We start from the raw sequence: 27,594 nt of genomic DNA on the forward strand, positions 1-27,594 counted from the left end.
CCTTTGATGAAAAGACTTATTCAGTGGACAAGTAGAGAACAGAGGTTTTCAGCTATTTTTACTTCAGTACTGTCCAGAGCTGGGCTTACCAGTATAAAGCAGACATGGACTTAGTGCAGTGTGAAGATGGTGGAGCATCTTTCATACAAGGCAAGGCTGATAGAGGTGGGACTGTTCTACCTGGAGTAGAGAAAGCTCTGAGAATCTTTTCAATGTATTTTAATATCTGATGGGGGCTGGAAGAAGATGGGAAACAATGGCAAAGGATGAGGAAAATACCTTCTTTGCCTCAGTCTTTAGCAGTCAGACTGGTTGTTCCCTAGACATCCAGTCCCCTGCACTGGAAAATGGGGAAGTGAGGCAGAATGAGACCTTTGTAATCCAAGAGGAAATGGTCAGTGACCTGCTATACCACCCAAACATTCATAAGTCTATGGGGCAAGATGGGCTGCACCCAAGAATACTGGAGTTGGTGGATGCACTTGCCAAGCCTCTTTCTATCACTTACCAACAGTACTTGCTAACTGGGGAGGTCCCAGTGGACTGGAGGATAACAAATGTGGTACCCATCCACAAGAAAGGCTGGAAGGAGGATCCAGGGAACTACAGACATGTCAGTCTGACCCTGTTGCCAGGGAAAGTCGTGGAACAGATCATCTTGAGTGCCATTATGCACCACATACAAAGCAACCAGGTGATCAGGTCTAGTCAGCACCAGTTTATGAAAGGTCCTACTTGATGAACATTATTTCTTTCTATGACAAGATGACCTACCTGGTTGATGAGGGAATGGCTGTGGATGTTGTATACCTAGACTCCCCTATGGCTTTTGACACTGTTTTCCACAGCATTCTGTTGAAAAAACTTAATGCTCATGGCTTGGATGGGCACACACTCTGCTGGGTAAAACACTGACTGGATGGCCAGGCCCAGAGAGTGGTGGTGAATGGAGTTAAATCCAGCTGGAGGCCAGGCACAAGTGGGATTCCTCGGGGCTCAGTACTGGGACTGAGACAGAATCCACCCTCAGTAAGTTTGCAGACAATATTAAAGTGGGAGGGAGTGTTGACCTGCCTGAGGGTAGAGAGGCTCTACAGAGAGATTTGGACTGACTAAATTGATGAAGTTCAACAAGGCCAAGTGCTGGGTCCTGCACTTGAATCACAACAACTCCACGCAATGCTACAGGCTTGGGGAGGAGTGGCTGGAAAGCTGTCCAGCTGAAAAGGACCTGGGGGGTTCTGATTGATAGGTGGCTGAATGTGAGCCATCAGTGTGCCCAGGTGGTCAAGAAGGCCAATGGCATCCTGGCTTGTATTAGAAATAGTATGGCAAGCAGGACGAGGGAGGTGATTGTCCCTCTGTACTTGGCATTGGTGAGGTCACACCTTGAGTATTGTGTCCAGTTTTGGGCACTTCAATACAAGAAGGACATCAAGGTACTGGAGTGTGTCCAAAGAAGGGCAACAAAACTGGGAAAGGGCCTTGTGAACAAGTTTTATGAGGAGTGGCTGAGGGAACTGGGGTGTCATGATCCGCGACCTATTATATCTCCTTTTTGGAGTGTATTTAGCTTGTCAGGATCTTCTGAGAGGTCCGCATGTGGTGCTCGCTTCTCACAGAGGAGCAGTGAGGTTCGACACTGACTTTTCGAGTGAGTAACTTGCTCAGTACTTACTAATATTTCCAATAACAGCAGCCAATCCCCAATTAGAATTTATGAATTCACAGTTTATTGTGGGGAAAACAAAGCAATTTGGGGTAAAAGGTTCAAAAAGGGTAATTAAAGCACATATAAGCTGTGAAATATCTTTTAAGCACCAAATAACAAGAACTTATGTCTTAATACTTATATATGGTACACCTTGTTTACACACCTTAGTTACTTATTTATGAGGGAAGAAGGAAGGAGGGATATGCCCGACGCTCGTCCCGTATAGAGTCGCGGTTTGAGCGCAAGTAAGACAGGATTATGCCTTCCCCTGCAAGCCAGTTAGGACCAGGGGTGGCAGGAATTAGTCTCACCATGCATATTCAGCAGCAGGTTCCTGAGGGTGGTAGCTGCAAATAATGCAGGCAGGTTGGCAGGAAAAGTTGCGGCGACGATAGGACAAGCTGGGTCAAGCCGGGTCTGGCTGGAGCGAACCGGAACCAGGCGAGAGCCGGGACTCGGGCTGCAGCCGGGGACCTCAGGCTGGCAGGCACTCCAAGGCGCAGGTCACCCCTCCAAAGCAAGCGGCAAAAGCAGCAGTAGCGGCAGTGGCAAGCGGCTTTGGCAAGCAGCTTTGGCAAGTGGCGGCCGCGGCGGCAGCAGAAACACGCCGAGAAGCGAGCAGCAAAAGCGTGCCGAGAAGCGAGGATTGGCACCTTCAGTGTCTGCGGAACAGTGCACTGAAAACGAGGAGAGGAAAAGTGCGCCACGCTGTCTCTTTATTGGTTTTCTTCGCTCCCGCTTGGCTGGTTTTGTATTTCCTGTCTTTTCAGTCAATCAGACGGGACCTTGTCCCGCCCTTGCAGCTGTTCTTCCGGCCACGGCTCCTCTCCGGCAGCAGCTGCCCCCTCGGGGCATCAGGGAAGGCAGCCAGGAGAGGGTTCAGTGCCACGTGGAGCAGCAATCTTTAAGTCAGTTATGTCTGCTGACCTAAAAGGCATTTCATGTTCGTGTGAGGAAATACCTGGTCCTTCACATGGGGCTATTTAGCCAGGAGAAAAAGAGGCTGAGTGGAGACCTCATTACCCTCTACAACTACCTGAAAGGATATTGCAAAGAGGTAGGTGTGTGTCTTGTCACAAGTAATTGGGGATAGAACAAGAGAGAATGACCTCAAGCTGTGCCAAGGGAGGTTTAGACTAGACATCAAGAACTTTTTCACTGAAATTGTTGTCAGATATTGGAACATGCTGCCCAGGGAGATGGTTGAGTCACCATCCCTGGATACATTTAAAAGTCATCTAGATGTGGAGCTTGGGAATGTGGCTCAGTGCTGGACTGGCTAGAGTAGGGGTAATGGTTGAACTTGATGATCTTAAAGGTCTTTTCCAACTTAGGTGATTCTATGATTCTATGTAGCCAGACAGCAAGGCTTTCCCCAGTGGTGACCAGTGACTGCACAGGAGTCAATGAGTACATGTTGAAATACAGGAATTGCTAACTAGCCATAAGGGACACATTTACTAATTTATTTAATTAGTTTACCATGAAGGTGATCGAACAATAGGAAAGTTGTTCAGAGAGCTTGTGATCTTTTGACCCCTGGAGACATTCAGAACTGCACAAGAACTGCACATACCAGAGGAACCTACCCAAGGTATGTCCTGCTTCGAGCCAGAATGAAGCTGATTTTCCTTTTACTGATTCTTTTCCCTTCATTCAGCTCTCTTTTAACTAGTAGCAAGTTTTCCAGCTAGAGGACTGATAATGTTGGAATGTTTATATCCCTGCTGGGACTACAAGGTCACTCCTCTGCTTGTTGAATCTGCAGCTCAGATGCTACAGGGAGCAGAAGAGTCGTATCTGTAACCTTCCCATAGGGAGGAGTGGACTAGATGGACAGCAAAATTGACCAAAGCATTCTGTTCCATATATCTATGTAAGGTCAGTGTAAGGTCAGGGATCACGGAAGTCAACTTCCTTCCTACTTCTTCTTCCCTTCTCTTCCATCCATGGCCAGCATCTGGGGAGGACTCCATATATCCATCACCATTCATCCCCAGGCTCATGACCCTCATCACTCTCCCCTCAGCTCCTGTCTGCTCTGCCACTCTGTCCAGCAGCTCTGGGACATTTCGGGATTGCTCACAGCTCAGGAGATGCCCTGGGAGTTGCTGGGAGTGGGGGGAATCAATAGGGTTTTGCTCATTGCTGAACACATTTGTATATATTTGTACATATTTTCTTTCATCATTAGTATTTAATTAAAGCTGTCTAGTTCAGTTTTCAATCCATAAAGTCTCTCTCCTTCATTATCTCTCTCCTTCCCTACCTGGCTGGGAGGGGGAGGGGATCGAGAGCGTTATTGTCACTTGTTTAATTGCTGATCCTGAGTCAAACCATGACCAGCTATTTCTGCTTCAGGCAGGATTTTGGACTAGACTACTTCTATATGTGAGAGCCTTCCTCAAACATTCTGTGATTCTGTGTCTCTAGAAATGGTACACTTTGCTAGTGAAAATGCACAGTGACACTATCAGATTCTAAAAAGAGCAATTTGTGACACTGTAAAAACAGAAATGCACATGATTTAGCTGTAATAGATGCAACCAAATTATTCTATTCTGAAGATCAGCCCACGGGTGCTAAAGTAGCTGTAAATCCTCTTCCTTGATTAAAGTTGAAAGTACCATTTTGCCCATAGGTGTTGCATGGAAAAGGAAAATCTACAATCAAGTGAACTAGAAAAGAAACTCTCATTAGTATGCCATGTAGATGGCCTGCAAAATTGCCAGAATATGTAGTTCAACCTTCTGTAGATTTGCTTCTGTCAGCTGTAACTCACTGGTTTGTATTTTATGCCTATTTTTTGCCTTGATATTCTTAATAGACTTACCTAGTATTTCCCTGCCATATCAGCATATCACTAGAAAAAAAATGCTGTTAGGAATGGGAGAGAAGCTTTGTTATTTGGCAGTTATACAAAGAGGTTGGACTAATATAGTTGCATTAATTCTGTACTGACATATTTAAATGTAATAAAATTTTGCAGAAAAGGGGAGGTGATTCTGAATTAGGAGCCATTTCAGTCCCTCACAGAGCTTGCCAAAGGAATGTGAACTGCGGGCTTTAATCTTGGTGAAGTTAATAGTCAGCTTGAAGGCTGGCCAGTTCACCCTGCATTAGCATTGTAGAATCCTGCATGAGGCATCTTTGCCTGAAGCTTCTACTCACTGCATATTACAGGAGGAATAAAAATATATTTATACTGAATTACAGGTCAGACACTGACTAAAAAACCTTTCAGATGGGACTGCACACAAATCCCAACAACTTAATGCTTTTTCTTTACCTGAAACTTCTCCTGGCACCCAAGGCATGTCTTTCCTGTTTCTTTCTTGGGAAGAACTATACAAAGATTTTCAGTACTTGAATACTAATTCTGCTTGATGTGAAAATGGAGAATACAAAACCTGGCCTAATCCTAAATAATCCTATATCATTCAAGAAATGTTTCTGGACAATTAGGTTTATCACCACTTCCTTAAAAGAATCTGATGAGACACAGGGAACTTCAATGAATGGATATGCAAAAGCTTTTCTCATGTTTTACTCTTTACCTTCAGCCAACATAGGTTGTCCTGATAAAATTGGAAGTATCAGGAACATTCCTGAGAAGCATAGATTTTTTAGCTTGCTCTTTCCTGCTCTTATCTGGAATAAATCCTTTATGGTAATTTTTCCTGGTAAGCCTTTCAGTTATAATATTTTGTTAGTCCTCTAACACAAAACATAAAATGTACATGTGATTAATTGGCATCATCCACTATTTTGTTTGATTTTGTTCTTTTGAATCTGAATAGTTTAAATTAATTCCTTTAACTCAATGTGTTGTATTTATGAATGTAGACGTAACCCTTTACTGTCAGTTTAGGTTACACTGATATTCGTCATGTTGTTCCTTTCCATCTTTATTCTCACTCTGAAAGACATATTCCTTCACTAAAACTGTTTGTTTTCTTCCTAACATTAAATCACCTTTAGATTTACTGACCTTTTTAACAATTAACATCTGGATGGAAGATCAACTAATTTATGCTGATCATATGGGAACAAGTGAATGTGTATTAGTTTTACTAGCTTTACAGCTGGCTTTGAGTGCAGTCACTTAACATAATGTAGAGTAGTAAACAAAATGTCACTGATGTCTTTATTTTTCATACCATCCCTGGTTTCCTAAGGTTCTTGTATCTTCCTTTATTTTCTGCCTCATTTATACATGGCACTAACAATCTACCACATGTTTTTTGTAGATATAGTATCTTCTGGCAATATAAGTAGAGAAAATTGTAACAGACACTAGTATTTAATTAAAAGTAAGATTAAACTATCGTAACTATCATTGAGGATTCTTAGAGTTAAAATATAGCCCCAGGAAATAACATTAGTCTTTTGCCAAATTGCATGGAAAGGAAATTCTGGAGGATCTCATCTGTGCAACATCCCTTACTGGTGGAGTACGAATACTAATATCTCTTACTATTAAAACTGAAGTCAGAGGTTTAACATTCTTCTCCCTCTCCTCCGATGCATTCATGTACCAAACAATAAATAGTAATTCCATAAGTTTATATTGTGAGTCTGCAAACCTTTTCTAGTGTTACTGCGAATGTTACATGTCCTGATTTCCATATTTGCTGAAATCAAATGTGCAAGAATAATTACTGTTTGTCTCTCATAAAAGACACAGATAATTTTGTTTTATATATGTACTACTGGTACTAAAATATGTACATCTGGATTCAGATAGGTTCCTAGGATCAGAGAGATGGAGTAATTTCGAATGCTTCTCCTACTGAGTTTTCTTTATTACATTTTTTTCAGATCATTAGTCTCTAATTTCTATTTTTCTTTATTATTTAACTGTAGCAGCCTCTATATTTTCTTTTTACCCAGTTCAGGATTTGTGGTACATTTGAAGAATTTCCAAGATACACTTTTTCACAGGAGGAAGTTCTCCAATTAAGAGCTCATTTAAAAATCAGCCATCCAGCTTTTGCAGAAATAACACATTTCCACATAGATGGACATACCGTAAGTGCAAAAAGAAGGAAATTCTTTGTTGTATCATTTTGATTTTTTTTATTTTACCTAAGACAAATATATAATTTATATACACACACAAGCACCCATTAGCAAAAACCTGCAGAATACACAAGTGTAGACTGAAGAATATATAAGGATATGGGGTTTTTTTGCTCCCTAAACAACAAAAACAACACAATCAGCATTTTAGAGATACAAGGGGAAGAGAAGTAGCAAAAACCTGACAGACATATCCTATCAAGTTGATCCTGTTTTAAATCAATGTGTCTGTACTTTTTATACCTCCCTCACAGCTGGCATCTGTTTTACCTGTTAGCTTTCAACTCAACAACCTCCAGGCTACCCTAGGGCCAATTCTTTCTAATATTGTAAGATTTTTTTCTGAATGTTACCCACTCATCTTTTCAGACTTCTAATATTGAAAAAAATTTGCAAATTTGTATTTCTATCTTATATATTCTACAGCAAGGTGGACTAATGTTTTTTGCAATCTTATATTCCACAAAAAATTCAAAACTATTTGTCCATTAGTGGGTGTTTTGTGAAAAAAAAAAAAAAACAACACTTTTTTTTTGCAGATATATTATTCTGATAGTATATATTCCAGATCTTTCTGCCCAACACCTCTCAGTTGTTATTATATTTTCTAGATAACATATGCTGCCACCTTTTTTCCCCCTTCTTACCTGCACCAGGAAGTAATGACTAGTCACTGTCAGTAGTTGTGTTTTAAAGTTTTTTAGTTATCATTGTTTGTTAACTCTACACAAAATAGACTTCAAACTGCCACTTTACGAACATTTCTTGTACTCAGAAAAATGAGATCAAGTGTTTTCCTGTATTTATGACCTCAGAGTTTCCCAGTTCTATGGAACTTTGAAGGAAGGCTGCATTCTTGTGACATCTGCAGGATCTAAAAGGAAGGTAGGTCAGGATTCTCAGAATCCTTGTTTTACACTCTGTACAGGCTCAGGCATGTTTAGTTTATAATTTTGCTTAAAGTATAACATCTAAATAAAACTTCGTAGGATTGTTCAGTTCTGTTGGTCTCCAAATCTGAATGATACACAGGTTTTGTTTAACATGTAGAACAGCACATGTAGAAGAGACTAGAGGATACTCATAAGGTTCTTCTAGCCCTAACTTTCCTATGATAAAGACAATAATTTGCCAGATAGCTCTCAGAAAATGTGCATTAGTCACTGCTAAAACAGAAAATAATTAATTTAACATTTTAGTTTTGGGCAAAGTGCTTACGTATAGAGAGTAAAGAAATAAGAAAAAGGTTGGCAATTCAGGTCAGTAAATAAATAAAGAGATAATATTCCAAAGGAAGGGAAACAAAATTTACATCTTGGAACATTATCATAATTAACAACTTTAAATGAGGTAGATAGATAGATAGATAGATAGATAGATATAATTTACATTGAAAATTCTTTAAAAGTAGGTTAAATAATTTTGTCTGTCCTCCAAAAAAGCAGAATTATTTTTTAAAATCAACCTAAGCCAAAAACTTTACATGAAATTATATTGTCCATGTAGGCACTGCTCAGCAATAACAAAACATCCATTTGTTATCCTTTGCGTTTTCAGCATAAATCCACAACATTGCCCTATACAAGTTACTATGAAGAAAATTAATACTATCCCATGCAGTTAAAACCAGCCAAATTCTTATATATTTTCCTGTTATAAAAGTATCACAGTCCTGTCATGTTATATTCTTTGATATAGTAGCTTTCTAAATGTTTTCTCTCCCTTGTTACTTTTTATGCATACCAGGTATGTACAGGCTGTTTTCATCTTTTTTTTTGCACTAAATTAGTGTAGTTATCATTTAAATTATGTGGCACTAAAAATGTGACTAATTATCTGGAAATTATAAACATCAGTATTTTGATGACAACCGCTCTCTAAACTTTTAGATTTTTTCTGGTTACTCCCTTTTTCTCCTTAATGATTTTGTTTGCTTTTCTCTGAAGTCACGCCAATATGTTCATCTTTCTGATAAATCACTTCCAAAACGTAACACAATAGTCAATCCAGAGCTGCACTATTGCCATATCATTAGTTATTAATGTGATAAATATTGATATTGCTTGATATGGTAGAATGATGTGACACTATGAAATAGATTCCTTCTTTATTCAGTCAACATTTAAGTTAAGGTTTCTGGAATTGACTCCACATTTTGCAAGGCTTAAGCTGGAAGAAGAAAATTAAAATATGGATTTATTTAAGTGGAAAAGAAGAAGAATCTTGTATTTGAAAATATGCAGAGATTTCAACAGTTAGCCTTATGTGTGTCAGGATGAGACTAGTGATGAAAGCCAGAGAAAAAGCCTTTATTCAGGGACTTCTATATTGGATAACGGCCAATAATATTAGATTCAAAATCCTACTGTTTGACTCACATCAAGCCAGCTTCCTCACATTCACCAAAAGATATCTACTTACCAAACTGCGCAAAATGCAATCTCTACTGTTGTGACCTTGTCTGAGCATCACAGTCACAGAAATTGTAACATTTTTTTTGTTTGATCTACTCCCTGAGAATGGACACTGAATTGATACAGTCAAAACACTGCAGATTTTTAAAATCACTGTCAAATAAATATCTCATTCAATTCTTATTAAAACATATAAAGTTAATCTTGACCATCTGCTATTCAAATTTCAATAGTTCATCTGCAGCTGATTGTTTGACTTTATATTTGCAGATGAGATTTACAGAAAATTAAGTGTGAAATGCAATGGAGCCAACTCATTCTTGTGCAGTAGAAGAAGATGCAAAAGTCACAAAGAGCTCTTATTCCCTTTTTCCTTTGTAAAGAGTAGAGAGAGCATTGGCCACGCTCAGTCCAGAGTGTCCTCTGAGTACCTGCACTGGGTAGCTAATACTGTAACCCCTCACCCCAGCTTCAGCCCTGTATTTGTAGGTTGCAATCCAAGGTGCGGTTGTTGGTTTGGCAGAACATCTCTGCTTTACATAGCATCTCTACAAAAGACAGCAAACATAGCTGGTTGAGTTTGTACCATCTAGGCTGATATGATCTAGTGTATGTGGGGATGCTTTGCACCTGCTTAGCCACTAGTTTACAGTGTAAACAAGAGTCCAAAACAGGCTTAATACAATGAATCTTTAAAAAAACAATAAGAAAATAAATAATAAAAAAAAAAAAAAAAAAAAAAAAGGAAGAGGAAGCAGAATCAAGCAGTGACCTTAGTTCCTATAGGAATAAGTATAAGCAAGAGCCTTTCTGAATACCACTCATGCTATTACCTCTTCCGTAAGTATAAACATGGAGCGTTATCACTCATAGGAGCAGACACGGGACATCAGCAGCAAAAGTAACAGTGAAAATATGGACTTCCTGCTAAACGGAGCAGGGGAACTCATGAAAAAGGACATGAAAAAAGCTGAGGTACTCAGTGATACCTTTGTCTTGGCCTTTCCTGATAAGGCTGATGTTCAGGAATCTTGAGTCCCAGACGTGAGAAAGTCAAGAGCAAGGAAGTCAGCCTTGGTAAAGAAGGAGAACATTGAAGTTCACTGGACACACAATTCAAGGAGCCTGATGGAGTACACCTGTGAGTGCTGGGGGAGCTGGCTGATGTCATTGCAATGACAGCAATTGACAAGTAAATGACCTTCTGTTTTCAAGAAAGGCAATGAGGAGGATACAGGAAATTACAAGGCCAGTCAGCCTTATGTCAATTTCTCAGAAGCTGATGGAGCAAATAATCCTGGAAACCTATTCCAGACACAGGAAGGTTGAGAAAGTGATTGACAGTGTTCATCATGGATTTACAAAGAGGAGATTGTACTTAAGCAGCCTGGTACCTTTCTAAAGTGAGATTACTGGCGCGGTAGATGAGGGGAGGGCAGCGGATGCTATTTACTTTGGATTTACTCAGGCTTTTGACAGTTTGCGTTACCTCCCTAAAGGGCACATTGCTACTGCATATATACATCCCTGGGAGCCATTTGCCATTTTTACGTTTTCCCTAAACCCCATCCCTCAGTTTGTGTTAACCCTCAATGAACCGGTTAATTGCAGCTAAACCCCGGTCTCAGCAGCAGCCTGTGGGCGCGGTGGGGGTGTATCTCACTGCCGCTCTAAAATACGGTCCCGCAGCGGCCGTTCCTGTGTGAGAGGCGAACGCCACGTGTGACCCTCGGTCTTGTTCAACAGCCCCTCCCAATTGGGGGGGGGGGGAAGTCGCGAAACCCCCTGACAGCCGATACCCCCCTGGCATCGGCTCGTGACACCATGAAAAGAGATGAGAGATTTTCAAGACTGATTTCATACACCATTTTCTCTGACTAACTGGATATTTATGATTTTACAGATGAAAAGTAAGAGACACTACACTATGACTTAAGTACTAAGTATTATAATTGAGGAAAATCATTGAGGGAAATAAATGGGGTTTCATCCTTAAGTTTTGTCATGGTTTGCCTCAGGACCGGTGATTAAACTAATGACAACAATGCTCTTGATCCCCTCCCACCGGGGTAAATAAAGGAGAGAGAAAATAAGGAGATTTCCAGATTGAATACTAAACTAGACAGCTTTAACTAAATACTAATAATAAAAGAAAATATGTACAAATGCACACAAGTATGTGCAGGAATATGCAAAACCTTATTGATTCCCCCCACCCCTAGCAACTCCCAGGTCACCTGAGCTGTGAGCAGTTCTGAAATGTCCCGGAGCGGCCGGAGAGGGCGGCAGAGCAGACAGGAGCTGAGGGAAGAGTTGTGAAGGTCAGTGATGCACGAGCCTGGGGATCGATGGTGAAGGATAGATGGAATCCTTCCTGGACACTGGCCATGGGTGGAAGAGAAGGCAAGAAGAAGGAAGGGGCTTGGCTTCGGTGATCTCTGACTTTATATTGAGTCTTATGTATATATATAGGTATGGAATACCTCTGGCCAATATTTCTGTCTGTCTAGTCTGCTCCTCCCTACAGGAGGGTTGTAGATAGGACTTTTCTGCTCCTTCAGTGCTCAAAGCAGTAAACCCAACAAGTAGTGTCCTTGGTGTCTTGGCAGCATCTATAAACATTCCAGTGTTATCTGTCCACTAGCTGGAGAACTTGCTGCTTAAAAGATTTCACTGAAGAAAAAAAAAAAAAAAAAAAAAAAAAAAAATTTGTTTCTATTTTGTACAAAAATTGGCTTTATTCTGGCTCAAACCAGGACAAGTTTACATCCAGATAATAACTTCATTGAAGACTCAAGTTTTAAAAATCCCAAAAATACTACACACAATTAACGGATAATCTCTGTACCTTGATTTGCTGTGCACACACAAACACACACACACAAACAACAAAAAACTGAATAGCTGCTACCTATGTTAGCAGTATTAGGAAGAGCTAAGACTAAACCAGAGAAAGTATATTAAGATTTACTCATCTGAGAATTTAAAATAACATAACCAAATATCTTTTTATATATATATATATATAAGATACACATAAGTATGCATGTGAGTTTCTCAGATGACTCATGCATTTTTTATCTTGTTAGGTGTTCTAATCTTTTTCATTATTTATAAAAGTTGTTTTACCTAACAGCAGCTATTCTAATCAGAAAGACAACTTAAATTTACATTTAAACATCTTTTATTTTGTGATAAATTAGAATTATTAGGTGAAGAGAGGAGGCATTTATAAATTAAATTATCTTGGAACTCTCCCCAGTCAACATGACAGCAGGCATAAGCAAGGTTTTAAATTTAATTTAGTAACCATCTGAGAAATCTAAACAGACTATTATTTTCATTTTTTACCAGCCCTGAAGAAACAAATAAATTTAAATGTAGTCATTCCTTAATTTAAAGAGAAAAATGAAAAATGCGTCAATGAAAGCAAAATACGAAAGAATGTGGAGATTTTGTATAGCAAAAAGTATGAGAAAAGCTGAAAAGATTGATCCTTGAAACCTGCTTTAACAAAACTGTTGTTACAGTCTTTGGAAGGCAAAAAATCTTTTGCTTCTTACAAATTGGGATGCGAGTAATAAATCTTCATGTCAAATACCGTGCTCAGTTCTCTGCTGCTTGAAGATACAAATCTTTTAGTGTTGTAATTAAGGTAGATGAAAATTAAGTACTACACAATGGACTAAATTAAGGTTGTATAGTAATCTCTGTTCCATCCACTTCTGGATATACAGTGTAAGGTGTTGGCATTTTCTACTTTTTGCATGATTGATTTTACATACTTAATGATGTTCCTTTAATGCTTATCTTCCAATGAGAAGGAAAATCTTCTCCAAATTAATTTAGAGCTCATCTCCAAAATCTTGGCAGATGGTGAAACCTTACAATCAGTCTCTAGGACAAATTTAATGTTATCAAAATTAACATGCCTTCTATAACTCTGCATGTCCTAAGAGGTCTCCTGATTATCTTTCATCCATATGACTATGGGAAAAGAAACTCTGTTGCAGGCAGAGGTACAGGAACCTTCACCTGATCTGGAAACTTTTGTCTGCCCATCTAGCATCTCTTCCAGATGATCCTTCATTTACTTTCTGGAAAACCAAACTTAATAATGCAACACTGCTGAGCTTTTACTGCAAGAATGAGTTTTCTCTCCTCACCTGCAGAGTTGTTTGGGTTAGCCCACTGCAGCTTAAACTTCAGGATGCCTCCTGCAACCCCAGTTACCACAGTTAGGCATTAACGTACATATAATTGCTTCTTTGAAGTTAATTCTAAACAGTGGGATGAGTGTACTAAAAATCAACAAAAGCATTAATGAAGAGTAGATGAATAAGGAGATCGTGTCATTCGGTCGGTTTCAGAGGCTCTACTTCAGTCAGTGTGGTATTAACACACATCAATGTATATATGCTATATAGATGATAGATATAGATCATAATAGATTTTGTTTTGTTTATATTTTGGAAAGAGAATATCAGTGAGTGATATTTCTCTTTATGTTAAAAGAATGTATCAAGTTCAAGTAGGAAGATACATGCAGCCTGTTGCAAATACTGGTCCAAAAGAATTTTCTTATTTTTGATCATTGCTGCCAGTCCTGGGATGAAGATTTGTGTGCAGCACTGAACCCTAGACTGTGGGGAAAAATCTTGAAAGACATTCAAAATTTATTGTTGTTTATAATTAAGACTGTCCTAAGCACTTGTCCCATACATGCTCTACCAAAGCAGATATGTTGCAGTTGTGGATTACCAAGATGTTTTGGGACTGTCCCAGACTTCAACTGTCTTGGCTAAAATAAAGTAAAAGATACATCTAATAATGGTAAGTAGATGAGTATGATAATACTTCCTAGAACTCTGTTTTGGGATATACCCCAGTATCTTGGAAGGTCGCTTCAGATGGAAAACAGATTCTCTCCGGGGACAGAGACTTGGCTCATTAACTTGGAAGAACTAGAAGCTAAGATATGAGTGCAGATTCAAAGAATGGGGACCTTGAGACAAAAGCTTCCATCCAACTTTTTTACAACCTTTAATCCTTAGAAATTGAATACTGAGAGATGTCTTTCCACTGTCTCAGTCTCTCCAGTGTCTCTCCCACCCTTGTAGACATCCTGTCTCCTTGCCCAAGAAATCCCCCAGCCCCTTGCTTCTCATTTTTCTAGCCCCTTGTTTCCCTTCCAGTTCATTGGTTTGCTTCCCTGCTGCTACAGCCTTTAATCATCCCCTTGCTTATGTATAAGTGCTTCTTAATCACAGATTTTTCTTGCAAGTATTTTGTAGAGTCACTATACTAAGTATATGTTGCTCGATTGTACTGATTGCTAGGGCAGATCTGAAAAGTCTGTTTGCAGGCAGAATCTTTTGGAGATTTTACTGGTGGATGCTAACCACCTTCTGCTGAGTCTAGAGTAAACTACAATTCCTTAAAAGCCTGACATTCAATAAAATTTCTGCTTCCTCTACTGTGAAAACCAAGAAATGTCTGCTTCCAGCAGCAGTTGCATGCATTAAATGATACCTCAAACTGAGTTTTATGTGCTTCACTTAAAATTTATACATGTTTTGATTGTGATAGTAAATTTATATTATTCCGACATTCGTGAAAGCATGTTAGAGCTGATCAGGAGACAATTTGCAAGAGATGAAGCATCCTGATTTTACAAGTAACTTCATCAACAACTTCTGGGTGACAAAGTTTTTTCTGTAGCACTAGGGCAGCTACAGTAGTATTGTTGAGTTCACATTGGATTGAGCCTGAGCTAGCAACAGCAGAGCTGTTTTGCAGAGAGGTATGTATTGATCTGGCTTCATGATAAACTGTGACTGTTCCAGCAGCCTGTGACTCCAGAGCATTCCAGAGAGGAAGAAGCACAGTCTGTGTTGACATAGCTGGGCCAAATGTCTGGCACTTTTAATTTTACCTGGGTTGCATCTGATGGTCATTCTTTAAGTAGTGAGACTGAAAATTGTGAATCTGATAAAAAGAATAAGTATAATCCAAATTATGATGCAGTGATTTGAGTTTCTTTAAAAAAATAATGTGTTGTTTTGTTTTGTTTTTCTGATCTTTTCACTTTATACCAACTAAAAAGATATATATGTATATATATATGATTTGGTATTTTCGAAAGATCAAACACTAGTAAAAAGATGAGAAAAAAATCTGCTAAGGTAGATGGGCAGATTTTATTATCTCAGAACTGATGACAGAAATGTGGCTATATAGGCATTATTGAGTCATTATAGCAGTGTCCTGGTTTGAGCCAGGATGAAGCCAATTTTTCTTTTTACTGATTTTTTTTTTCCTTCAGTAAGCTTTCTTGTAGCTAGCAACAGTGTGTTCTGCTAGGCTGATAAGACAGTGGAATGTTTTTCTAACTACTGAGGCTTCAAGGCTGCACCTGCACTCTGCTGGCTCAGACACTATGGGGAGATCTGTGACCCCCCCCGTAGGAGGCTGAGTTAGATGGACAGCAAAATTGGCCAAAGATATTCCATTCCATATATCTACGTAAGCTCAGAGGAAGGTCAGAGATCACAGGAGACAACTTCTTTTCTTCTTCTTCTCCCCTTCTCTTCGGTCCATGGCCAGCGTCCGGGGAGGACTCTGTTCATCCATCACTGTCGATCCTCGGGCTTGATCTCTCGTGACCCCCATAACTCTCTGCTTTCTCCAGCAGCAGCTCCGGGATTCCTCGGGACTCTTCCCAGTTCAGGGAAGTGCTGTGGGAGTTGCTGGGGTGGGGGGAGGCGAGAGGCTTTTTGCCTACACCTGAATATATCTGTATATAATTGTATATATTTTCTTGTATAATTCATTAGTGTTTTAATTAAAGCTGTGTAGTTTAGTTTTCAATCCAGCCAAGTCTCTCTCTTTTTCTCTCTCTCCTTCCCTACCTGGGTTGGGGGGAGGGGGGATCGAGAGCATTGTTGTCGGACCTGAGTCAAACTGTGACAAGCAGTTAATTTAGATACATATTTTTTAAAATGTTCAACACAAAAGGTTTTCTTACTCGAGTATTTACTTTTTTATCGGTTTACAAACATCGATAAATAACAAGTAGCAAAATATGAACTAACAGATGTTGGGACTCCTCTTGTCCTTTATTATATTTATAGTCACTCACAAGTTTGAATTATGGGGGTTATTACATTTTTCTGTGGTTTTCAGAAGTGCCACATACAGAAAATATTTAAGCACTTATAGCTACAACTATGTGATCTATTAGGAATACAATTGTATGTTTAAATCCTACAGAAGAGGTTTGTCTTTCTGAATATGTGTTTCCCCATGTCAAATGTTAATTTTACAATTATTCAAATGAAAGGGAAGCATTGTAATTTTATGCTTTTAAGTAAAACTTGCAAACTTTCAACCTGCTAATACCTGTAAAACATGATCAGACTGAAGTTCAGCAACATGAACTTTATCACTGCAGGTCAAACCTATCAAGTTCTGCTCAAAGGATTGTGGCACTTTGTGATATACTTGAAAAACAATCAGAACAGCAGCTTTCCTCTTCTATTGTGTAAAACATAGACACTGCAACAGAATGAGAATAGTCATGGTTGGAAAGGACTTCTGAGATCACCGAGTCACAACACACAACCTAAGATCTAGGCCACTACAGCGTGCCCTGAAGTTCCTCATCTACATGTTTCTTGAATACATCCAAGGATGCTGACTCCACCACTTCCCTGGACAGGCTGTTCCAGTGCCTGACCATTCTTTCAGTAAGGAAATTGAAATTACTTACCTCAATGATCAGACAGCTGTAGAAAGAAAAATAATTTAGAAACAATGAGTGTAAGAATTACAATGGTGTCCTGGAGAGCATGGTGAAATCACAGAATCACCAAGGCTGGAAAAGACCTTTCAGATCATCAAGTCCAGCCTATGACCATCACCACTACGTTGGCTATACCATGGCACTAAGTGCCACATCCAGCCTTTCCTTGAACACATCCAGGGATGGTGCCTCTGCCACTTCTCTGGAAAGTCCATTCCAATGTCTAATCACTCTTTGCTTGAGGAAGTACTTCCTAATATCCAACCTAAACCTCCCCTGGTGCAGCTTCAGGCCATGCCCTCTTGGCTTGTTGCTAGTTGCCTGGGAAAAAGACCCCAGCCCCCACCTGACAACAACTTCCCTTCAGGTAGTTCAAGAGAGTGATAAGGTCCCCCCTGAGTCTCCTCTTCTCCAGGCTAAACAACCCCTGTTCCCTCAGCCTATCCCTATAAGACCTTGCCTCTAGTCCTTGCACCAGCCTTGTTGCTCTCCTCTGGACCTGCTCCAGCACCTCAAGATCCTTCTTGAAGTGAAGGGCCCAGAACTGGACACAGTACTTGAGGTGAGGCCTCACCAGTGCTGTGTACAGGGGGAGAATTACATCCCTACTCCTGCTGGCCACACTACCCCTGATACAAGCCAGGATGCCATTGGCCTTCCGGCCACCTGGGCACACTGCTGGGTGTGGTTCAACTGATTGTCAGCCAGTACTCCCAGGTCCCTCTCTGCTGAGCTGCTCTCCAGCCACTCTTCCCCCAGTCTGTAGTGCTGCCTGGGGGTTTTTTTGGCCAAAGTTCAGGACCCTGCACTTGGTCTTGTTGAATTTCATATGCATAAAATGGGGGTATTTTGCAGTGGCATAACTATATGTTAATGAAAATTATTAAAAATATCAGATTTACTTATTTTTTCAATCCTTAATACTCTTTTCCCTATGTTTTATGATTCTTCCATTCTCCACTCTAGAATTATACAAAATATCCAGTAGGGTTTGCTGGCTAGTCTTTTATCCTATTTGTAACAGAGATAGCCCTGAGCTATGGCTGGATTTTTATGACTTCAAAAACTATTAACCATGCCTCAGAGGGTGAGGTTTAGTATACTTCAGCCACATTATAAGCTCCTTGGGAACACTATACTCTGTACCTTAGGCAGAACACATATGGACTGTAGTTACATTAAGTGTGAAAATATCTCTGTACTGAGGTTAAATTCGGCAGGTCATTCCCGTAAGTATGCAAAAAGACTATGAGGAAAAAAAAAGCAATCCTGGATGAATAGAAATTGTTATCTGAGCTCACAAAATGAGTCCTTCACTCAAGCATATGTGTAGAGGACAGCATAGGAGCTGTTGATACTGAATGACCAGCAAGTGGAATATGTTCTGCAATGCAAGACAGTGTTCAACAGACCTGTATGGATTCATGTGGTCAGTGTATACTGTTTAAAGTGGAAATGAAACATAATCAATGTTTTATTTCAGAAATCTTGTGGGGCACCAAACCCCACATCCTGTAAGACAGCTTTACAACTAAAGTTGAATCTGATCAAAAGCAAAATACATAGTTGACTTCTGTAGAAATGCAAGGCTTGCTTTCTGAGGAGTTGCATACATATGAACTTTTGAATGACGGAAAGATCACCAGAATTATTCTTCCCAAAGTTGAAAACTTCCTCATATTTTAAGGTTGGAGTCTACATATGGGGGTGCCATGTAGTGATGTCTGAAACACCTCAAGCCGAACACCAGAATATGATCAGTGCAGTGTGGATCTTTGCTTTTTCTAACTTTTCATTGTGGATCCTCAGCTTTACAAATGGATACCTGTACGCTTAAGGGACTGAAAAATCATTATTTGATAAGCACTTACAGTAGGAGCTTGACAGGGCTTAAACACAGAGGACTTTTTAACCTAAGCAGTCCTTACTAGAACATATGAAACTTGTAGGAGGGTTTCAGTAGTGTAGAAATCCCTGAAGTATATTCTGATTTTACCCATTTATTCTGGTCATTTTAATTAGGGCATTACTTTGAAGATTTAAATTTAAAATGCAAAAATTGTTTTTCTGTTTCTCTTTGGTTTCTTCTACTCAGCAGGATTCCTGAACAAATGTGTTATAGCTTGTGGATGCCCCAACCAGGACATAGCAACATGAAGGACTTAAGCTTCCCCTGTCAGTAGCATGCCTGTGAAGTTTCTTGTAACTATTTATTTCTTTTATTACTGTCCCCAAGGAATTAATTTCTCAGCATATGCATCTTGTATACACCAGATAAATCAGTTGGAAAAGAAAACTCAGTCATCCGCTTCTGTTCTGAGTAATATTTCCATCTGGTAACGCAAAACAATTTGATTTAATTTTATAGAGCATTCTGATATTGCTATCACAAAACAACACTTTAAGGGCTAAGTCAATCACTAGCTAAAGAGAAGTAGAAGGTATTAAAGTGAGGTTGAGAACAGCAAATGTGCAAATAGATCACAGAAACAGAGGATTGAAGATAGGTAAAAATAATTCAGGTATCTTTAGCTGCAGAGTAGGTTAGAATAGAATTGTTTGAACTTGAGAAAAGAAGTAGTGTAGAGGGAGCTTATTTACTATAAACTCATTCATATGGTTCCCATCACTATAATTTCCCATGCCTCCTTATACCCACACAAGATAAGATTTTTCTTATGTTTATCTCCTGTGGGTAAATGGGGATCAAATATGTGGACTTTTCAGTTTGCACTGAAGGTAATGAGGTTGCAATCAATTGGTCATATTCAGGAATGACCTGTAAATTCATGGACTGCTCTCTGAGTCCTAATCCCTTCCAATTTCATAGAATCATAGAATCATAGAATCTTAGGGGCTGGAAGGGACCTTGAGAGATCATCTAGTCCAACCCCCCTGCCAGAGCAGGGTCACCTAGAGTACATCACACAGGAACTCATCCAGGTGGGTTTTGAATGTCTCCAGTGAAGGAGACTCCACAACCTCCCTGGGCAGCCTGTTCCAGTGCTCTGTCACTCTTACAGTAAAAATTTTTTTTCGGATATTCACCTTGAACCTCCTATGCTCCAATTTACACCCATTACCCCTTGTCCTATCACTGGTCATCACTGAGAAAAGCCTAACTCCATCCCCCTGACACTCACCCCTTACATATTTGTAAACATTGATGAGGTCACCCCTCAGTCTCCTTTTCTCCAAGCTAAAGAGACCCAGCTCCCTCAGCCTTTCCTCATAAGGGAGATGTTCCACTCCCCTAATCATCTTCGTAGCTCTGCGCTGGACTCTTTCGAGCAGTTCCCTGTCCTTTTTGAACTGAGGGGCCCAGAACTGGACACAATACTCCAGATGTGGCCTCACCAATGCAGAATAGAGGGGGAGGAGAACCTCTCTTGACCTACTAACCACACCCTTTCTAATGCACCCCAGGATGCCATTGGCCTTCTTGGCCACAAGGGCACATTGCTGGCTCATGGTCATCCTCCTGTCTACCAGGACCCCCAGGTCTCTTTCACCTACACTACTCTCCAGCAGTTCAGCCCCCAACCTGTACTGGGACATGGTGTTGTTCTTCCCCAAATGTAAAACTCTGCACTTCCCCTTGTTGAATTTCATCATGTTTCTCCCCGCCCAACTCACCAACCTATCTAAGTCTCTCTGAATGGCAGCACAGCCTTCTGGTGTGTCAGCCACTCCTCCCAGCTTAGTGTCATCAGCAAACTTGCTGAGGGTACATTCTATACCCTCATCCAGGTCGTTGATGAAGATGTTGAACAACACCGGTCCCAGCACCGACCCTTGTGGGACTCCACTAGTAACACACCTCCAACCAGATTCTACCCCATTGACTACAACTCTCTGACTCCTTCCTTTCAACCAGTTCCTAATCCACCTCACTTCCTGGTCACCAAACCCATACCTGATCAACTTATCCACAAGGATGCTGTGGGAGACGGTGTCAAATGCTTTACTGAAATCAAGATAAACCACATCTACCGCTCTACCATCATCTATCCACCTAGTAATTTCCTCATAGAAGGCTATGAGGTTAGTCAAACATGATTTACCCTTGATAAAACCATGTTGACTGCTCTTGATGACCCCCATGTCCTTGATGTGCCTGGAGATAGTGCCAAGAACAAGTTGTTCCATCACCTTTCCAGGGATGGAGGTGAGGCTGACCGGTCTATAGTTACCTGGGTCCTCCTTCTTGCCCTTCTTGTAGACTGGAGTGACATTTGCTATCCTCCAGTCCTCAGGCACCTCACCTGTTGCCCATGACTTACTGAAGATGATGGAGAGTGGCCTAGCAATGACCTCCGCCAGCTCCCTCAGCACCCTTGGGTGCATTCCATCTGGACCCATTGATTTATGGATGTCCAGATTACTCAACTGATCCCTAACCCAATCCTCATCTACCATGTCAAACTCTTCCTCTATCTTGACTTCTTCTGGGGCTATATGAATCTGGGGCTCATAGGGAGACCCTGCAGGAGTGAAGACAGAGGCAAAGAAGGCATTCAGCACCTCTGCCTTCTTTATATCCTCTGTCACCAGGGCTCCCACATCATTCCTCAATGGGCCAATATTGCCTCTATTGCTAGTTTGCTAGCTATGTATTTGAAAAAGCCCTTTCTATTATCCTTAACCTGACTTGCAAGGTTAAGTTCCAAGGAGGCCTTAGCTTTCCTAATTGCCTCCCTACATCCTCTGACAACAGTCCTATATTCCTCCCACGTGACCAGCCCCTCCTTCCATGATCTGTAGATTTTCCTTTTCCAAATTTCTCACAGCAAAGAACACAGGTTAACGATAAAAAAAATAAAATAATGAAATGCTGATTCATCTTTCCTAACTTTGACCAACTTCCATCTTTTAAAGTTAAGTGTCCATTTAAAAATATATTCAACAGGGGATAAAGGAAGTACACACCACAGCAGTTGATTTTATCATAAATGAAGGATTCATACAGAAGTTCCCACTGGTGCTTACCTTCCTTGACTTGTATTGATCATAGACCATATTTCTACCTTAAATGAAACACTCAGCTTTTAGAACACCAGAGTGAGGCCTTTCCAACCCACAATATATGTCCAAGGAATGGATTTGATTCTCTTTACCTCATTAAATTTAGTGTTAGAAAACAACTTCATAAAAGATATTGAATTACTGTCAAATGTTAGTCAAAGAATCCAAAATAATTTACTTTCTTTTCCCATCAAATATTATATACTGTTATTAAATAGCTGACAGTATTGATTTCAAAGCTGTCCTAGAATTATCCTCTGTTCTGCGGAGGAAACAGTGATTTCACGTATTTTCTTTACTTTTTCTTTTTTTTTTTTTAATTACTTCTTCAAACAATCTGTACTACCATTTCCATGACTGTGCACACATCAGAACTAGAAATACTAATTTTTAAGGATAATGTCCAGAAAGAACTAGTCAACAGGCTGTTCTGTTCAAATTCTTTCTGTGCAATATGAGATACTTTGTATTGTGTGTTGTTAGAGAATGTCAAGGCTATTTTATGATTAAATAGAGCTAACCAGCATGCTAAGTAATGGACTCCAGTGGAAATGCAAAAAGTTTCTAAGCCTGATAAAGAAAAATGAGACATTTTGGTTTGATTGGAATAATTTTTATACATGGAATATGAAACACAATATGAAATGTATTTTAACATTAGCACACTTCACCATAAATACCAAATAACACAGGTTCTGAAACTAAATTTGTTCTAATGATTATTTGTAAAATGTGTATAGATAGTATTTTCATTGTATGCTATCCAAATCAAATGCGTCTGTGGTTTGTAACACTATTATTCAATCACATGAAAAGCCGATTAAATTAACCTAAAAAATAAGAGACTACATTGTTTTGCTTTGAAATCTCTATGATTTTCATACTTTAGTAAGCCAGAGCATTTTTACTGCAGTAAGACTTGTCCGATAATGGACATTATAAAAATATTTCTATTAATTACATAAATAAATGTAATAATTTAAATTGGATTTCTAATATTGTACCGTTTTTCAAATGAACCTTTTAACTATCTAAAATAGGTTTTATAGGCTCATTACATATTTTTGTTTGTTAGAATAAGTAGCAGTAATTGACTTAACAATTTTTCTCTTTAGGCCATGCTTTCGACCATTCTGATCACTTTCCTTGCCTTCAGCCAGGCTCTCTGGAATAACCTAATTCTCTTTAAATACAGACCAAACTGGATATCTTTCTTAAAATAGGGCCTTGCTAGCCTTTTACAACTCCGAGTATAATATTTATTTTTTATTTATTTTATTTTATTTTTTAAATGGCATGGTAGTGTGTAATTTTGTAGTGTAGTAGTCCTAGACAGAGAAAAATGACATAGATGTAGTTAATCCTGCCTTTAATGCTCTCTTGAGATCCCTTCTAGTCCTGAAAATTACATTAGGAAAATATACCAATTCTTTATTTCACTGTAATACATTTTAAAAAATAATATCTGGAAATATAAGGCTGCAAGAGAACTTTTGTGTCAGCAAATCTAGTACTCAGCTCAAATCAGCATCTCTATTATGTTGTCTCACTCAAAATGTACCAAGTTCCCGTTTTAGGCTCCTTCAGCCTAGCAATTGTGTTCATTAGGCACAGACGGTTTAAGTTAGACTACATGAAATGGATGGATGGAAGGATGGAACCTTTCACAGGCTTCAATAATGCATGACTTGGGCAAATCTGAACCAGAATTCAGACAGCCTTCTTGATTTGGAAATTTACATTGCCTGACACATGATTTTTCCTGAAGTGTTAAGGTCTAAAAATATGTATTTTAAGTGAGTTCTACATGCTAATTTTAGGTTTAAACATACTTTTATTTTACAATTTAAATTTCTTCTAGTGCCAGCACACATCCCTTATTTTTCTAATATGCAGAAAGACAAACAGAATTCTGTTCCTTTCTCATACATTTCATTATTTCATAAATAACCTCTTATCATGCTTGCTGTTAATAATTTTCTCAAATTATATAGCCCTATTTCTTTTTTTTTTTAATCTCTTTCCATATTGAAGTCTTTAAACAATCTTTCATCTCCTGACTTCAAGCTAATGAAGTTACTTTATGCTATTTCTGCTCTGTCTTTCTGGAGATTGAATGAATAGACTCCAGCATACAGCTCAGTATGAAGGCATGCCATTGTTTCACTCCATGGCATTAATGTTACAAAAGCATACAGGTCTACCTTCTGCCTGTAGTGATGCTCTGTAATCTGCTACTTCTGCTGCTCTGAAGGCTGTGATCACACCCTTTGCTGCTTTTGCTGTTAGCTCTTCCTTAAGGGCAACGCTTTAAATATACACAGGCTAACAGGAAGAAAATCAGCCTCTGTTTTAACAGAAAGCTATGTTTTTCACAAATAAGAGAAGTCACTGAAACCCTTCATCTTTTAAGGAGGGGGACAAAAAAATGACTGAGAAATCGCTCTTCTTCAGGATCTCTTTACAGAGATTTTGGAGAAGACTGAATAAAAGACTTTGCAACAATACCTGATACAAACAGTATTACTTGGTTTTAATGAATGAGGAACAGAGGAAGCCAGGATATTAATTATGTGTCTGGAATAAGAAAAGGTACAGCATGCTGTTGTGGGAAAGTTAGTTAAGTACTTTAGATAATATGTTTAAGAGCTTTCAGTCTAGATAGTGTAACTCTTTGGCATGCCCTCAGCACAAATGTGCAGTAAGTTTGACGCAGCGCATTTGCCACCTAGTAATGCAATACTTCTTTGATTAATGAACTAATGCCCCCTTGCATTGCTGTATCAGATTTCCTAGACGCATTAGGCTCACTTCACACGTCAGGAGGCAATGTGCAATTTATATAGTCATAAAGCTTATTTGTGCATACATAGAATCTGCTAAGTGCAGCCTATATATGTGCAGGGTGCACCAGAATTAAAACTTCTGTATCTGCAAATACAACTACTGGATCCAGCTAGTTTTGGCTCACTTTGCTTAAAGGCAAACAACTTCTGACTTCTCTGTAGATGCAGAACTCTCTGATGTCTCACACACAAAGCCATGGGAGTCCCACAGCCAAAGGTCCTGCAGAGATTCTTCAATACTGAGGAAACCAGGTGCATCCAAGAAACTGCAGAGAAAAACCTCAAAATCCCTGATATCTGCAGGTGTAGCTGTAACAAGAAAAAGGGCTCAGAGGGCAGCCCCTAGTTCAAGGCATGCTATTTCATATCCTAGAAGATCAAATGAAGGGTGATATTTTCAGTATATGGCAAAAATAAAATAAAATAAAATAAAATCAATATATGAAGGTTAAGAACTCTAATGTAAATATAGAAATGACTATCCAGGAATAGTAAAAAAAATATTGTGAGAGGAGAGGAGAGGAAAGAAGAAGATACTAATACACATTGATAGACTGTATCTCCTGCTGCATTTTAACAAAAGTTATTTCATTCCTGGGCTACTGTTTTGCTTGTTATTTTCTTTTACATTTCTATAAAGAAAAATGAAGGATTTATCTACCTATTTGTTCAAGTTACAGGAGCTCTATAATTACAGTAATGCACTAAAACAGGTGCAGAACAATGCTCTTAAATAGCATGACATGAAATCTAGAATAGAACAACATTTTCTGAAGTATCAGGCAAATGGCTAAGCCACCTCAAATGGCACTATATATCTGAATATAAGTGACCAAATCAAACTTTATGTCCAGTTTTGTCCACGAAGCATCTCTACTTGTCCCCTATATTGTAGATCATTAATCAGCTCTCCAAAGCCCGTAGTAAACATTCGATTTGAAAGCAAAAGACCAACATTTTCAAATTAAATCTGCTGCCGGAAGTGGGATTCATTGCCAGTGTCCTGCCTGGGGAGTTTTTTAATAAAATACTGCCTGACAGATTGTAGAGTACCTTCTGTTTTAGCAGGTTAGACAAGCATCTACTGTGAGTGACAAAGCTATGCATGGTACGCACTGAGACAGAGAGGACTGATACTCATTTTCCTCCAATCCTGGCCAGAGTTCATTTGTTATCAGGGCATATTTGATTTGGATGAAATAACTTTTCAATTTTATTTCAGCAACTTCTTAAGAACCGTATCTGCTCAGTCAGTGTTCTGGAGTCTTTCCTCCTTCTCCAGAGCTACAGCTCTGAAGTCTGGATACCTCCCACTGCTGGTTGTCCTGGTTTTGCATGTACCAGGATAAAAAAAATTATGGCCATAGTGACCTGACACCTCCCAGGACCCCCCAGAAGCTGCTGGGCTGTGGCTGTGCCAGTTACAGTGGGGCAAGTAGCTGTGCTTGTGGGTAGGATGGGTCAGATGGTGGACCCAAATGGACTAATCACAGTGCTCCTGCCCATGGTATTCCGTATAAAATGGCTCCTCCCAGGACCTTCTTCTGTCTTCTATTGTCGGTGTGCTGGCTGAATTGGGTTTGCTTGTTTGTCATCTTTCCCTCTGCTATGGGTATTCCTGAATTATGCTTTTTTTAGCTGGAGAAGACTATTGTTCACTGACACAGGTCACTTTCGCATGCCTCAACATGTAGGACTGGCTTGACTGCTCCAAGACTGTTGCAGAGATCCTGGATCCCCACCTGCTGCCAAGTTAACATTTGGTAATTTCTACTTGGAATATAACTACCATCTGAGGAATGTGGGTTCCATATTTGAATATTGATTTTTATATTTGAATATATTTACGTATGTCATTCACCATGTTTTTTGTTGTTACTTACTGTTGTTGCTACTGTTGTTACTAATTACATTTTACCTATTCTAGGTTTTTTTTTTCAACCTTAAATTCTCTGTTATTCCCCTTTTATCTTCCCCTGGAAGGGTAGCGTGGTGATAACAGAGCACCTGTCACCTGGTTATTGTCTAAAACTGTGACACTGGTGATGGCTAAACTCAGACCAGCAACTGGTCTGATTGTGCAGTTGACAAACTGACACACAGAATTACAGAATCGTTTAGGTTGGAACAGACCTCCTGAGATAATCTAGCCCCATCAGGTAGGGCAGGTTGCCTGACTGAATCCAACTGGGGTCAGAATTTCTTCTCAGACATACTCATGGAGACTCTGCAGCATCTCTAGAAAACCCATTCCAGTGTTTGGTCATCAAAAAAATGAGGTTTTTGTTGTATTTAGATAGAATTTCCTGTGTTTTAATCTGAGACAATTGCTTTTTGTCCTGTTGCTGGGCACTACTGAGAAGGTCTGGCTCCATCTTCATTTCCTCCCACCATGTAGTTACACACTCTGATAAAATGACCTGTGCCTTCCCTTCACCAGGCTGAACAGCCTCAGCTCTCTGAGCCTTTCCTCATAAGAAAGATGACCCAGTTCTTTAATTATCATTTGTGGCCCTGCAGTGGACTCTGTCCAGCAAGCAGTGGTCACCCATATATGTTAGCTTTTTGATGTGTTAATCTATAAATCATATATTCATCTTTTCTGGAATTCTCTATATTCCTTCACTGTACTTTTCTCTCCCTTTTTTTCCCTCTCTTTTTGTTTTTTCACATTTTATGTAGCAAAATAAAGTCATTCAGGTTTACATG

Source organism: Chaetura pelagica, unplaced genomic scaffold (assembly GCF_000747805.2).
Source record: "Chaetura pelagica isolate M959 unplaced genomic scaffold, ChaPel_1.0 scaffold53, whole genome shotgun sequence".
Classification (NCBI taxonomy): Eukaryota; Metazoa; Chordata; class Aves; order Apodiformes; family Apodidae; genus Chaetura; species Chaetura pelagica.